Here is a 12,916-nt window from a genome sequence, read left to right as displayed (position 1 = left end):
GGTTTCCAAATTTACTTAGTACACTCCGCCAACAGGGCCTTTCCGACGCCACGACACAACCTCTCCCACCCTTGACTCCCTGGCTCCAGGCGCTCTCGTCGGTTGAGTCCTCCTTTTAGGGCTCCTTTAGGAACCTAACCACGCGGATTTTAAAGTTTCCCAAATGGGGGGCGGGAGGGGGCAGAGCATCGAGTCCGGAGTAGGGAGAAGCAAGAGCAGAGGGCTGGGAAGGAGCGCTCGGGGCGGGGGCGGGGGGGGGGGGGATTGCTGGGGAGTAGAATGGGGGGGGCGGCAGCTGAGAATGGACCGAGTCCTTGGAGGACTGGGGAAGAGATGGGTTCCGAGGAGACGCGGGGTCCAGCTCTGACGTTGTTTGCAAAAGGGCAGCGTAACTAAGATAGTTCCGGTTTTTCGACCGGTCGTGGCAGAACCGTGGCGCTGCCAAGGAGCAGGGAAGTGAAAACCTGATTTATCCAAGTAGGAAAGAGGCCCCGACCCCGGGGGTGCTGCTGAGGAAGCGGCTGGGAGGGCTCGGGAGTAGCCGGTAGGTTTTGCAGTAAGAGAGGACAGGATCGTGGGTGGATACAGCCGGGGCCGCAGGAGGGAGAAGGGTGCAGGGAGTCCCGGAGCAATACAAGTATACTGGGTGAGCAGGTGGAAAGAGAACCGCGCGTGGACAGAAGTAGGGGAGATTGGGAGTGGAGCGGGGAGACCCAGAAGGAAGAAGCAGAGTCGCCTTCCCCCCCAGCAAGTGGAGGAAAAGGACAGAAAACTGCAGTCGCCATCCCAGCCAAACTCCCGAGAGGTGTGCCCCAGGAACCCTACTCCGAGCCCGGGGGCTCCGGCTGATCTACCCCGACGCCGTGTCCCCGCCCGGCACCTGCGGGCGCTGAACTCCGGAGCGGCCGCAAGCCCCCGCCGCGCCTCACCTCGGCTCGTCGAGAGCATCCTCCTCTGCAGCCGCAGCCGCCCAGAAAGCGGCTCCCCATGCCCGGCGGGCGGCGGCACTCAGGCGCGCTCTCCAGCCGGGGGAAGCCCGGACGAGCGCCGAGCTCGGTCCATCCTCCCCGGGAGCCACGGGCCCCGCGTCAGAGCAGGGGGAGGAGACCGCCCGCACGCAGACCCGCCTCCTCCCGCGCCCCCGCCCCGCCAGCCCCGAGCCTGCAAGGCGCCCCGCGGCGCGGCTCACCTACCCGCTGCCGGGCTGCCACCGTAGCCTGGCCCCCGGCCGCGCGCCCCTCGCCCGACGCCCCGGCCTTGCGGCTCCTGCTCCGGCTCCTGCCCAGGCGCTCTGTGCGCCGCCCCAGCGCGCTCCAAGAGCCTAGCCAAGTCGCGCTGGCGACGAGGAGGAGGAGGAAGAGCGAGCGAGCGGGGGCGCCGCGGTTCGCAGTCGCGCCTCCAGAGCCCTGGTGCTCATTCCTCATCCCGGCGTGGAAGGGGGAGAGCGGAGCCCAGAGCCCTGGGTCCCCGCCCCGGCTGCGTGGGCGGAGAGAAAGTGAGGGGGAGATGGGGTAAAAGCCACCAGACTCGGATTTTTCAGAGTATCCACTGTTTTTGCCACCATCACCACCAGCTGCCCCCGCCGGGCCTTCTTAATTTTCCCAAGTGTTTGCTCTTTTATCCAAGCCTCTAAACACGCATATTGCCAAATATAAAGAGCGCTAGTGCGCGAAAATTCTAGGGCAGGTCCCGCGCGGGCCTGTTGCCCCCACTCCCCTTAACAGAAGGGGGCGCTGGTTCCCAGCGGCCAACTCGGCTCCTGTGCCCCTGGCTTCACCGAGGCTTCCCAGAGAAAAGTTGTGCCAGAGAGAGAGGAGGCGTGTATCTGGCACGCTTTCGCGAGTCCTAGAGAGGGACTCAGGCCCCTGAGGCCTGGCAGGCCCAGTTAAACCCCAAGGCTTCCTCCTCTCATCCACCCTCCCAAGTCTGGTTTTCAGGATGCCTGTAAACGATCCCCTGATTAGGACACCAGCGAGGGAGAAGACCCCAGCCAGGAAGCAAATGGTTGCTCCCGACTTCTGCTCCTAGCTTGCAAAGATCGGCCAGATCGCGAAAAATACTGTGTCAATCTGAATATTCCTCTGCCCTGAGACTGGGTTCAACTCCCGTGAATGTCTGTAGCAGTACACCCATCTCCAGAGCCCCAGATGCCACGTGTGGGAGGAATAAAAAAAGTCCAGGCAAGTCCTGCTCTGTGTATTGCAGCAGGGCTCCAGGAAGGAAAGGATGAGAGAAGCAACAGTTCCTTAAAAAGTTTATTTTTATTCTTTTTAGGGGCCACATTCCTGTCCTCCAGCTGGGTAATAAGAAAGCTAATGTGGCAGATTTGGGTTTTGTTTTGTTTTGTTTTTCCCCTCATAGCTTCCATCACTCACCCATGAAAATTTAATGAAGCATTTAGAGTTATTACCACCAGAGTCAATGGGCTAAAAATATTTAGCCTAATGCACTCCTTGTGGAGCCAGTAGGTCCATGGCTGGTACAAAGTCATCGAGAGACCCTCCCTGTCTCCACAAAATTCACGACCCATTAAACTTATTCCATAATAACAGCTTCTATACAAATGGAGGCCCCAGCAAACGGAGGCTGTCATGCACCTCCTGAAAAGATAGCAATTTACATGGAGACAAGAAAAATGTGTGAGGTCATTGGCAGGATGCAATCTCCGGAGAAAAGTTCATGGGAGGAAACTCCCAACAAGGTGGGAAAGAGGTACCCCTGTGGACATGACTCTGTATTTACTTCAGGATGTGACCAGCCAAGCTAATGGTGGGGACCAAGAAAGCGGCTCACGTCTGGCCAACTTTCCTAAAGCTTTACAACCCAAATGTCCATCGACAGAGGATTGGATTCGGAAGAGGTGGTATATATACACAATGGAATACTACTCAGCCGTAAAAAAGAATGACATAATGCCATTTGCAGCAACATGGATGGAGCTAGAGAACCTCATACTGAGTGAAATGAGCCAGAAAGACAAAGACAAATACCATATGATATCACTTGTAACTGGAATCTAATATCCAGCACAAATGAACATCTCCTCAGAAAAGAATATCATGGACTTGGAGAAGAGACTTGTGGCTGCCTGATGGGAGGGGGAGGGAGTGGGAGGGATCGGGAGCTTGGGCTTATCAGACACAACTTAGATTTACAAGGAGATCCTGCTGAATAGCATTGAGAACTTTGTCTAGATACTCGTGTTGCAACAGAAGAAAGGCTGGGGGAAAAATGTAATTGTAATGTATACATGTAAGGATAACCTGACCCCCTTGCTGTACAGTGGGAAAAAAATAATAATAAATAATTAAAAAAAAAAAGAAAGAAAGTGGCAAGTGTTGCTCCAGGACACTTAAGATACATTCCATAAGAAGTTCAGGCTAGCCAGGTCACTCTAATAAGATTAATAAAGCACTGCAGTTTCCTCCTCTGTAAAGACAGACTCCTGGAATCTGAACTCAATGCAAAAAAAAAAAAAAAATAGGGGACATGGACAAGTCGCAGAAGACATCATTGAAATAATGGAGGACAGTGTAGAAAACTGTTTGATGCTTCAAACAGCTGGGACAAATGTGCAACCTGGACGTAGGTCTAACTTTTCATTGACTCTACCAGAGAAATACTCAATGTTTGAGACAGCTGTGGAATATCAAAACCATTTACATACATTTTAAGTTGTTGCCCTCACGGCCCCCCTTCTACCTTGTTCTGTTTTCAAGTGAGGTAATGATAACAGACTTTGTATCAAATGCCAGACACTGAGTGGCTGAGTAATAAAAATGAAGACACGCATGTAAAACTCTATCTCTATGCAGTGTCTAACAAGGTCCACCATGGAAACTCAGCAAATTCCCATTAAATCTGACAGAGGCAACAAGCTACAGCTGTTCCCAATTCCAGGCTAAAAGGAAGAGTGATAACAGATTCTAATTGGAGGCAAGCTGCCCACCAAGGACCTAATAGCCTGCAAAGTTAAATCAAACCAGATCTTAAAGTATCATTTTAAGTTATGCTAAAAACATCCAAAAACAATTCATTTAAATATTAGGGTTTTTTCTCTTTTCTTCCCTTTTGAATACCATTTGTATTATGTGTGGCATAAAGAAGAAAATCAACAAACCTTTCTTTATCATCTGCTCTGAGAAGTAGCAAAGTAATAAGACCAGCAAAGATGTATGATGGCTTATTATGTTTCCGGCAGGGTTCTGGGTACCTTCTGTACGTTAACTCCTTTAACCTTCATGACAGCCAAGCCCAGAAGTGCTCCTATTCATCTGTACTAGGCAGAATATGGACTTTGGAATCTGGTAGGCCTGCGTCATCTGTGACAAGTTCCTTGCCTCTCTGAGCTTCAAAATTCTCAGTTATGTAACAGTGATACCTGCATCATGACATCATGCAGGTCTTAAATGGGAAAATATATTGAACATGGCTAGCACTGAGTCACCCAGTAAACACTGGTTCTTTTTCTAGAATCATTCCAAAATAGTTCACTTAAAATTAATAAGCATTCCTGCAGTCCATTTTATATATCAGGCATTGTTTTAAGCATTGGAAATAATGACAGTAAATCAGAAATAGACCTGACTTGGAGGAGCTCTGAGGCCACTGAATAAAAAACGTAGGTATGAGTAGCATGCAGATGGGCAGAAAGGCATTTTATTTTTTATTGTTTTTTTTTTTTTTTTTTTTTGGCCATTTCTTGGGCCACTCCTGCGATATATGGAGGTTCCCAGGCTAGGGGTCTAATCGGAGCTGTAGCCGCCTGCCTACGCCAGAGCCACAGCAACGTGGGATCTGAGCCGTGTCTGCAACCTACGCCACAGCTCACGGCAATGCCGGATCCTTAACCCACTGAGCAAGGCCAGGGATCAAACCCGCAACCTCATGGTTCCTACTCAGATTGTTAACCACTGCGCCACGACAGGAACTCCACAGAAAAGCATTTTATTGAACTTTACACAAGCCATCCCAAGACGCATGATTCTTAAGACACCCAGAGGGGGAGCCTATGTAAGCACTGATTGAGACAGACCTATGATTGAAAGTAAAACCAAATGTCAGAGGTCACAAATCTAACTAGCAATAATTATTCCTCCAAAGAAAAGGATGAAAAGTATCTCATTTTGTGTATTATATATTATTTAAAGTTCTGTTTATTCCTATAATCACTTCAAATATACCTCTCATTGGATGGAGTAGAATAAAATGGATTTGTGATGTAAGCCCTGGGTGTTTCAAACTCAAGTTATTACATAGCCACTGTTCATTAAACAGTTTGTAGTGTTTGCATATGCCAGGAATATGCTCATATTTCTCTACACATAAAGCTCTCAAATTAATAAAACTTGAATAATATTAAGTAGGAATATTTCTATTCAGCTTATTAGAGATAGCATGTGTTCAAAGTATTCTAATATATAGAATGCATACAATTTCAAAGGTTAATACCAAAAGAGACATAAGCCTCTCATGGTCTCTTTCATTCAAGCTCAGGTTCACACTCAGATTCTATAATTCATTTATTCAAAAAGTTTACTGATTGCTTACTTTATGCTAGGTGCAATGGCATTGGCAGGGAGAGAAAACAAAAAGTGAAACAAAACAACCAAAAAAAACCAAAACCCCAAAACTTTCTCTTAAACAACTCAAAGGCCCATCACATTGCACTTGATAAATGCTCTGATGGTGCTAAGTGTGGGATGCTAGGAGAACATTAGATCCAGGCATATAACCCAGAGTAGGAAGAAAGTGGTACCATCTTGAAAGATGACTAAATTCCTAGATGAAGCAGGAAGGGTATTGCAGACAAAGAAAAAAGAATTCACAAAGACAAAGAAGAGATTCTTCTCTGGATGAGGCTGTAGTTAACTCTAGAGAAGCACCATAAACAAATTGCAAAGGGTCTTGTTTACCACTTTCAGGACTTTGGAATTTAGTTTGAAAGTAAAGAGGTCCACTTTAAAAAAAGCAGAAAAAAAAAATTTTGCAAAACCTTTCAGTAACCACATTTCAGATACTTTTCTTGTATGTCGTGGACACACAAGTAAAACATCCAGTTACTATTTCTCTTCTGAAGTCAAGAAAATAAGAAAAGGAATTCCCATTGTGGCTCAGCAGAAACGAATCCGACTAGTATCCATGAGGATACAGGTTCAACACTTGGCCTTGCTCACTGGGTCGGGAATCCAGCGTTGCCTGAGCTGTGGCAGAAGTCAAAGACGCAGCTTGGACTCCAAGTTGCTGTGGCTTTGGGGGTAAACCAGCAGCTGTAGTTCTGATTAGACCCCTAGCCTGGGAACTTTCATATGCCACGGGTGCAGCCGTAAAGAGAAAAGAAAAAACACTTTTGATATAGCTCCATCAAAAAAACCAAAGTTCTCTTCTTTCATGATACTGGCCTTGCTTGATTCCAGGGAAAGGCTGTGTGTCAGTATTACTAAAGTTGACTCTGCCTTGCAGTTGCTATAAATAGCACTCTTTTTATTTTTCCAAGGAGGAGGTGGAGAAGAGTAGCGACACTGCAGTTGTATTTATGCCACCAATCTGCTCTTTTTAGCTAAATGCACAGTAGAAACAAAGTAGGGGGCTAAGGTGATTGTCAAAGGGCTCTTAAGTTCCAATACAAACCTGTAATTTTTTTTCACTCATAAAGTAGAACTTAAGGTGATATTAGTGCTTGAAAACAGTAGACTAAAAGCTCTCAGAAAAATGATTGAGAGTTTCTGATGCCCAGAGAATATCAGAAGCAGAGAAGAATCAGCACACCATAGCTGCCATGTACTTTGTGGCTACTATGTTAAAGGTATGACGAATATTTGTTGTTTGCCTCTTGGAGGCCATTCTTCTTCCTACTGTAAACACCACTCAGATTTCATTGGGGCACCATTCTCCCAATCATATTTTTTCCATCATGTTCTGGGAGAGCTGATTTTACCCCCAGCTCCAGGGATGGACAAGTACATCACATCTCTTGGCCACAATTTAGGGATGGTCAAATGGGTGACCTGTGTACTTCTGATAGAACAACTGGGAAAGTGCTTTCTCTTTACCATTGGACTGAATACTGGAAAGTCTATAGTTGCAGGAACACATTACATAAGAAAAGCCTTTGGAAAAGTAAAATACCAGAGAAGAAAATAGGGCTAAGAGATGGGGAAATAGAGATTTATGGGGGGTATTGTTGAAGGGCTTTGGTTCAGTCATGCCTGAAGCCAACTGCCATTCCCCCACCCAGACTTTTCAGTTATATGAGCCAAAATACTCCCTCCATTACTTAACTAATTTGAATTGTTCATTGTTTTTCCACTTTTGACCAAAAGAATTCTAATATACCAAGTATTGCATTATGAACTTTCTAAGTTACCCTTTTTAATAATAAAAGAACAAAGCTATTTGCATATATTTACACTTGGCTTTGTTCTAATAATAACATGAACCTACATTTTACAGTTTAGAAATAAACTCGGAGAGGTTAAATATCTTACCAAAGTTACACAGCTGGTCAGGCAGCTGAAAAATGAAAAATTTAAATGCCATTTACAGTAGCTCACCACAAAAGACTTAGGAGTAGATTGAACAAAAGTTGTGCAAGGTTTCTGTACCGAAACTTACAAAATGTTGATGAAAACAATTACAGAAGACCCAAATAAATGGAGAGGCATACCATGTTCATGGTGTGGAAAACTCAATGTTGATGACACTTCTCTTCATGTTGAACTGTGCATTTAACACAGTCCCAGTAGAAACCTCAGCACACTGTTTCAAGAAATTTAAACTAAGTTTAAAATGTGTATGGAAATGCAAGGAGACTTAGAATAGCTAAACAATACTAAGAAAGAAGAGAAAAATTAGCTTGGAGGTTCCCACTGTGGCACATTGGTTAAAGCTTCAGCATTGTGAGTTCCTGTTGTGGCCCAGCAAGTTAAGAATCTGACTCTTATCCATGAGGATATAGGCTTGATCCTTGGCCTTGCTCCGGAGGTTAAAGGATCTGGCATTGCCATAAGCTGTGGTGTAGGTCACAGATGCAGCTCAGATCTGGTGTTGCTGTGGCTGTGGCATAAGCCAACAGCTGCAGCTCTGATTTGATCCCTAGCCTGGGAACTTTCATATGCCACAGATGCGGCGCTAAAAAACAAAACAAAACAAAAAAAACGACATTAAGAAAAACTCCAACTGGGAGAACAAACTCACAATTCATATATCTGACAAAGGACATAAATCCAGCAAATATAACTAACTCCTATTAACTAATAATGAAAAGAAAAACAACCTAATTGAAATGGACAGCACACTTGAACAGACACTACAAAAGAAGATATACTGAATAGCTAATAGGCATATGAAAAGATGCACATCTTTGATCATAAGGAACATGAAAATAAGACCATAATTTGAAATATCACTTCACACACACTGAAATGGCTAAAATTTGAAAGTCTAGTAACAGTAAATATCAGTGAAGCTGTAGTGCTCTCATACATTTCTGTGAAAGTGTAAAATGGTATTGCAATTTTGAAAAACTGCCTGATACATTATTACCAAGTTAAGGGTACACCTACTCTGGGTAATTGTAGGCATTCTGCGCCTAGGTATTTACCCAAGAGAAATAAAACATATACACATACACACACTAGAAAGCTTATAGCATCTTTACTCATAATAGGTCAAACTGGACAGGACACAAACTCCTTCCCATAGTAGAATGGATAAAGAAATTGTAGGAGTTCCCGTCGTGGCGCAGTGGTTAACGAATCTGACTGGGAACCATGAGGTTGCAGGTTCGGTCCCTGCCCTTGCTCAGTGGGTTAACGATCCGTGAGCTGTGGTGTAGGTCGCAGACGCGGCTCGGATCCTGCGTTGCTCTGGCTCTGGCGTAGGCCGGGGGCTACAGCTCCTATTCGACCCCTAGCCTGGGAACCTCCATATGCCACGGGAGCGGCCCAAAGAAATGGCAAAAAGACAAAAAAAAAAGAAAAAGAAAAAAGAAATTGTAAACGATCCCTACAGTGGAGTTCTACTAAGCAAGAAACAAAATAAACTTTCAGTATGTACAGCAAAATGGATAAATCTCTTAAAAAATATTGAGCAAAAGAAGCCAGACTCAAAAAAAGGGCATTATTATGATCCCATGTATATGATGTTCAAAAACAGGGAACATAAAGCTGTGATAAGAAAAGGTATAATACTAGTTGCCCATGTGGAGAGGGATTACCTGGAAAGGGCCACGAGGTATTTTCTGGGATAATGGAATATACCTTCTCTGTAATGTAGCGTTACTTTATAAAGGTAAATACATTTGTCGAAACTGATGAAACTATTATTAAGATCTATGCATTTCAATATAGGTCTATTTGGTGGGAATGTAAATTGATGCAACCACTATGGAATACAGTATGGAGGTTTCTCAAAAAACTTAGAGTAGAATTACCATATGATCTAGCAATCCCACGCCTGGGCATCTATCTGGAGAAAACCATGACTCAAAAAGACACTACATGTACCCCTATGTTCATTGCAGCACTAGGTACCTTAGCCAAGACATGGAAACAACCTAAATGTCCGTGGACAGAGGAACGGATAAAGAAGATTTGTACATATATACAATAAAATATTACTCAGCCATAAAAAAAGAATGAAGTAATGCCATTGGGAGCAACATGGATGGACCTATCATACTAAGTGTAGTTAGTCAGACTGTGAGAAACAAATATCATATGATATCACTTGTATGTAGAATGTAAAAAAAAAGGATACAAATGAACTTCTTTGCAGAACAGAAACAGACTCATAGACTTTGAAAAACTTATGGCTACCAAAGGGGACGGATGGGGAGAGGGAGGGGCAGACTGGAGGTTTGGAATGGAAATGTCCTAGAATTCAGTTGTAATGATGGTTGTACAACAATAACTATAATAAAATTCATTGAATTACAATATTTTATCTTAATTGAAACAATTTGTTTTTTGTCTTTCTCTCTCGGGTCATACCTGTGGCATGAGGTATTTCCCAGGCCAAGGATCAAACCTGAGCCACAGCAGTGACAATGCTGGGTCCTTAACCTGCTGCTCCACTAGGGAACTCCTAAAATTTTTTTTAAAAGAGCAGGCACAGAGTACGTGGAGCAGCCAGTCAGACACCACATCTTTATAGGAATCTCTCTATGATGGCCCAACACAGATATCTATGCTAATATGAAAATGTTCTACTCTCATTATAAAAAAGAGTGTTGTATGCTATACATAGCACTGCCAAAATAGTGAATGTTTTTCTAAGTATCCCTTAAAGTACATTAATGCAAGAATAGTTAGCCTGAAATGGAGCACCTTCCATGTAGGGATGATGTGGGTGTCGTCAGAAGACAAAGAATTTTCTGGCACAGGAGTTAATCAGTATAGGCTGGATGATGGTTTGGCAGGAATTCAATGGAAAAATTCAGGCTTCAGATGGAGGAAGTGAATAGGGGAAAGAAGTCTTCAGCAGTAAGACTTTTAAATTCTCCTTCTAAACCCTGGTGTTCTATTATACCTTACAGAATTCTTAGCAAAAAGCTCTGAAACCATAGTCACACCTTCAGTAGTTCTGTCCTTTCCTGTCCCAAAAAGCCAATAAGAGGCTCTAACTCTATAATGGAAGATACAGACTGGATGGTTGAATCTGTATGAAAACCCCACAAGGGAGAAGTCGCCACTCTTTCCTGGAACACACTGATGCAAATCATACTTTATAAAATATTTTTTAAAATAAAAAGAATGTAATTGCTCACTGAATTGTAATATGAATGCAAATTAACTTTCTGTAATTATACTGTGCAATTTTCTACTTTAAAAACTTAGAAAATGGAAGAGACCTGATAAGTAATTTGAACTTAATTCTTCATTGTGTTCCTTCATTATGCAATGGTTACCATAAGCAATTTGCTCTGTTTTTAATGTTAAAGTGTTTTTAGTTCATACCTGTACATTGACAGGACTCAAAAGAGACCATTCAATATATACAGATACTTGTTTTTTCTCCCCACAAGTGCACCATAGAAATAAGGAAGATAAAATTAATACTGCGCAAGGGAATGTGTGAAAGATTCTTAATATATTTTCATTTTGGAAACTTACAGCACATTAAGTGCCTCTATCCTAAGCCCTCGATGGGTTTTAAGTAATCAGGGAATTCCTACCCAAATAGGAGTCAGATGATCAGCATGCACACATTAATGGCAAGACTTTGGCATAGAAGTAAAGAAAATGCATGCTAGTCGCAGCCCTGCCACTAATTAATTGTGTGACCTTCCCTATTCAGGTCCTCATTTCGCTCATATGTAAATTAAAAGGTTGGGCTAGGTGATTTCTAGCTTCTGTCCCAGCCCTTACAGTCGGAAATTGCTCTGCACTCACTCTTTGCTTTGCATTGTTTAAGCAACATGAGTGACAGTAAATGAATTTCTTATTTAGAATTAATGACTGTCTGAATGAACTGCGAGCCCTCTAGTTCAGTCATTCATTGCTAGAGAATGTCTAACACAAAGATTATCTGTGATGATGCAAATGTAAAAAATAATAATTACCCGTTTTCATGCTAATAATAATTTGCATGTGTAGTTCCCTCAGTGTGGATCCTGTTAACTGCAAAGCAAAGAGGCAGAGAGCTGGGTATCTCATTAAGTAGCTGCACAGTGTAGTGGAAAGAGAGTGGGCAAGGCTTGGAATCACAAGACATTGGCTTGATAATTCCTGAGACTAATAACCATATGAGTCCTCGGTAATTTCATCCCTTAGACTGGAGACTCTCAGTTACTTTCCTGGAAGATAAAAAATTAAACACATAGTGAATGGCAAGGAATTTGGTCATCTGTATTTGTAAATGTCTCATTTAATCCTCTCAACAACTCTGTGAAGTAGGTGCTACTGTTATCTCTATTTTCCAGCCCCCCCCCCAAATGAAGGTAAGAGAAGTTTAATAACTTATTCAGGGTCACAGCCCATGATATGTGTCTGTTCCATCTATCCAGAGTGGCTAGTAATATCTCTTCACCTTCTGGAGTCTCATAACAATGTATACAGGTTTTTTTTTCTTGCAACATATATAATCTCATCATTGCACAACTAATGGTATTATGAATGTCCACTCCTCATGTATAAAATGGAATTTAAAGTGTATTTCTCTAAAGGATACTCTTTAATTCCCTCTTTAGCATTCATCCCACCTATACCCACTCCATATCTCCTTTCCTAAAAACCCCAATTTCCATTTGGGGGAAGTTCGTGATTTCTCAGGAGCCAACTCCATCCGCAGCTCTAGATTGGAGCACATGACCTAAGCTAAGCCAGTCAGTACACTCCATCATACTCCATCCCCCTGACCAAAGAGGTTGATTCAGGGGCTGGCAGACAACATAACCCTGTCCATCCAGACTTCTGCTGGAAATACTGAGACAAAATGAACCTGTATCCAAGGAGGCAACAGTGCATGTCCCTAAAGGGAACAGCCTTTATGATAAAGTTGGACCTAAGGATGTCAAAGCAGAGAGACCAAAAGAAACCACATCCTGTTCCATCACCGAGTCACTGCCAAGAGCCAGCATTACCTTAAGAGTAGCATGAGGCAATATATCCTTTTTATTGTGTTAGCCAACAGTATTTGCAGTTTTCATTACTTTCCATGAAAACCATGCCGTCAACTCAGTGAAGAGGTATTAGAGACGACGTACATAATGAAGTCATGAATGAGAAACTGTAAAAAGCGACACAATCGTAAAGTTTGACAGTGGTGATCATGACAACAATGAAAATGATGATGGAAGTGAAAAAGGAAGTGAGTGCCTTTCAACAAATACGGTGCCAAAATTCCATGTAGATCCGAAGTGTCCCTCTGTGGTTAAACAACCAGCTCATTCCTCAATGTTCCCACGATTCATCTT

General features: G+C 43.3%; 1 protein-coding gene across 6 annotated transcripts in view; it reads right to left on the bottom strand.

Annotated features, from left to right (window-relative positions):
- DAB1 (DAB adaptor protein 1) overlaps positions 1-12,916 on the bottom strand; it is a 1,219,211-nt gene that overhangs the window by 435,868 nt on the left and 770,427 nt on the right. Inside the window, exon 1 of one of the 6 annotated variants that reach the window (XM_047788900.1) lies at positions 930-1,080. The exons of the other annotated variants lie outside the window; for them this stretch is intronic. The gene's annotated coding sequence lies outside the window, so the exon portion shown is untranslated. Of the gene's footprint in view, positions 1-929; positions 1,081-12,916 lie in introns of those variants that run through there. 6 annotated transcript variants of the gene reach the window in all.

This window comes from Phacochoerus africanus, chromosome 8 (genome assembly GCF_016906955.1).
Source record: "Phacochoerus africanus isolate WHEZ1 chromosome 8, ROS_Pafr_v1, whole genome shotgun sequence".
In the NCBI taxonomy this organism is placed as follows: Eukaryota; Metazoa; Chordata; class Mammalia; order Artiodactyla; family Suidae; genus Phacochoerus; species Phacochoerus africanus.
The sequence above is the reverse complement of the archived record's forward strand: the minus strand, read 5'-3'. Positions and strand labels throughout refer to the sequence as shown.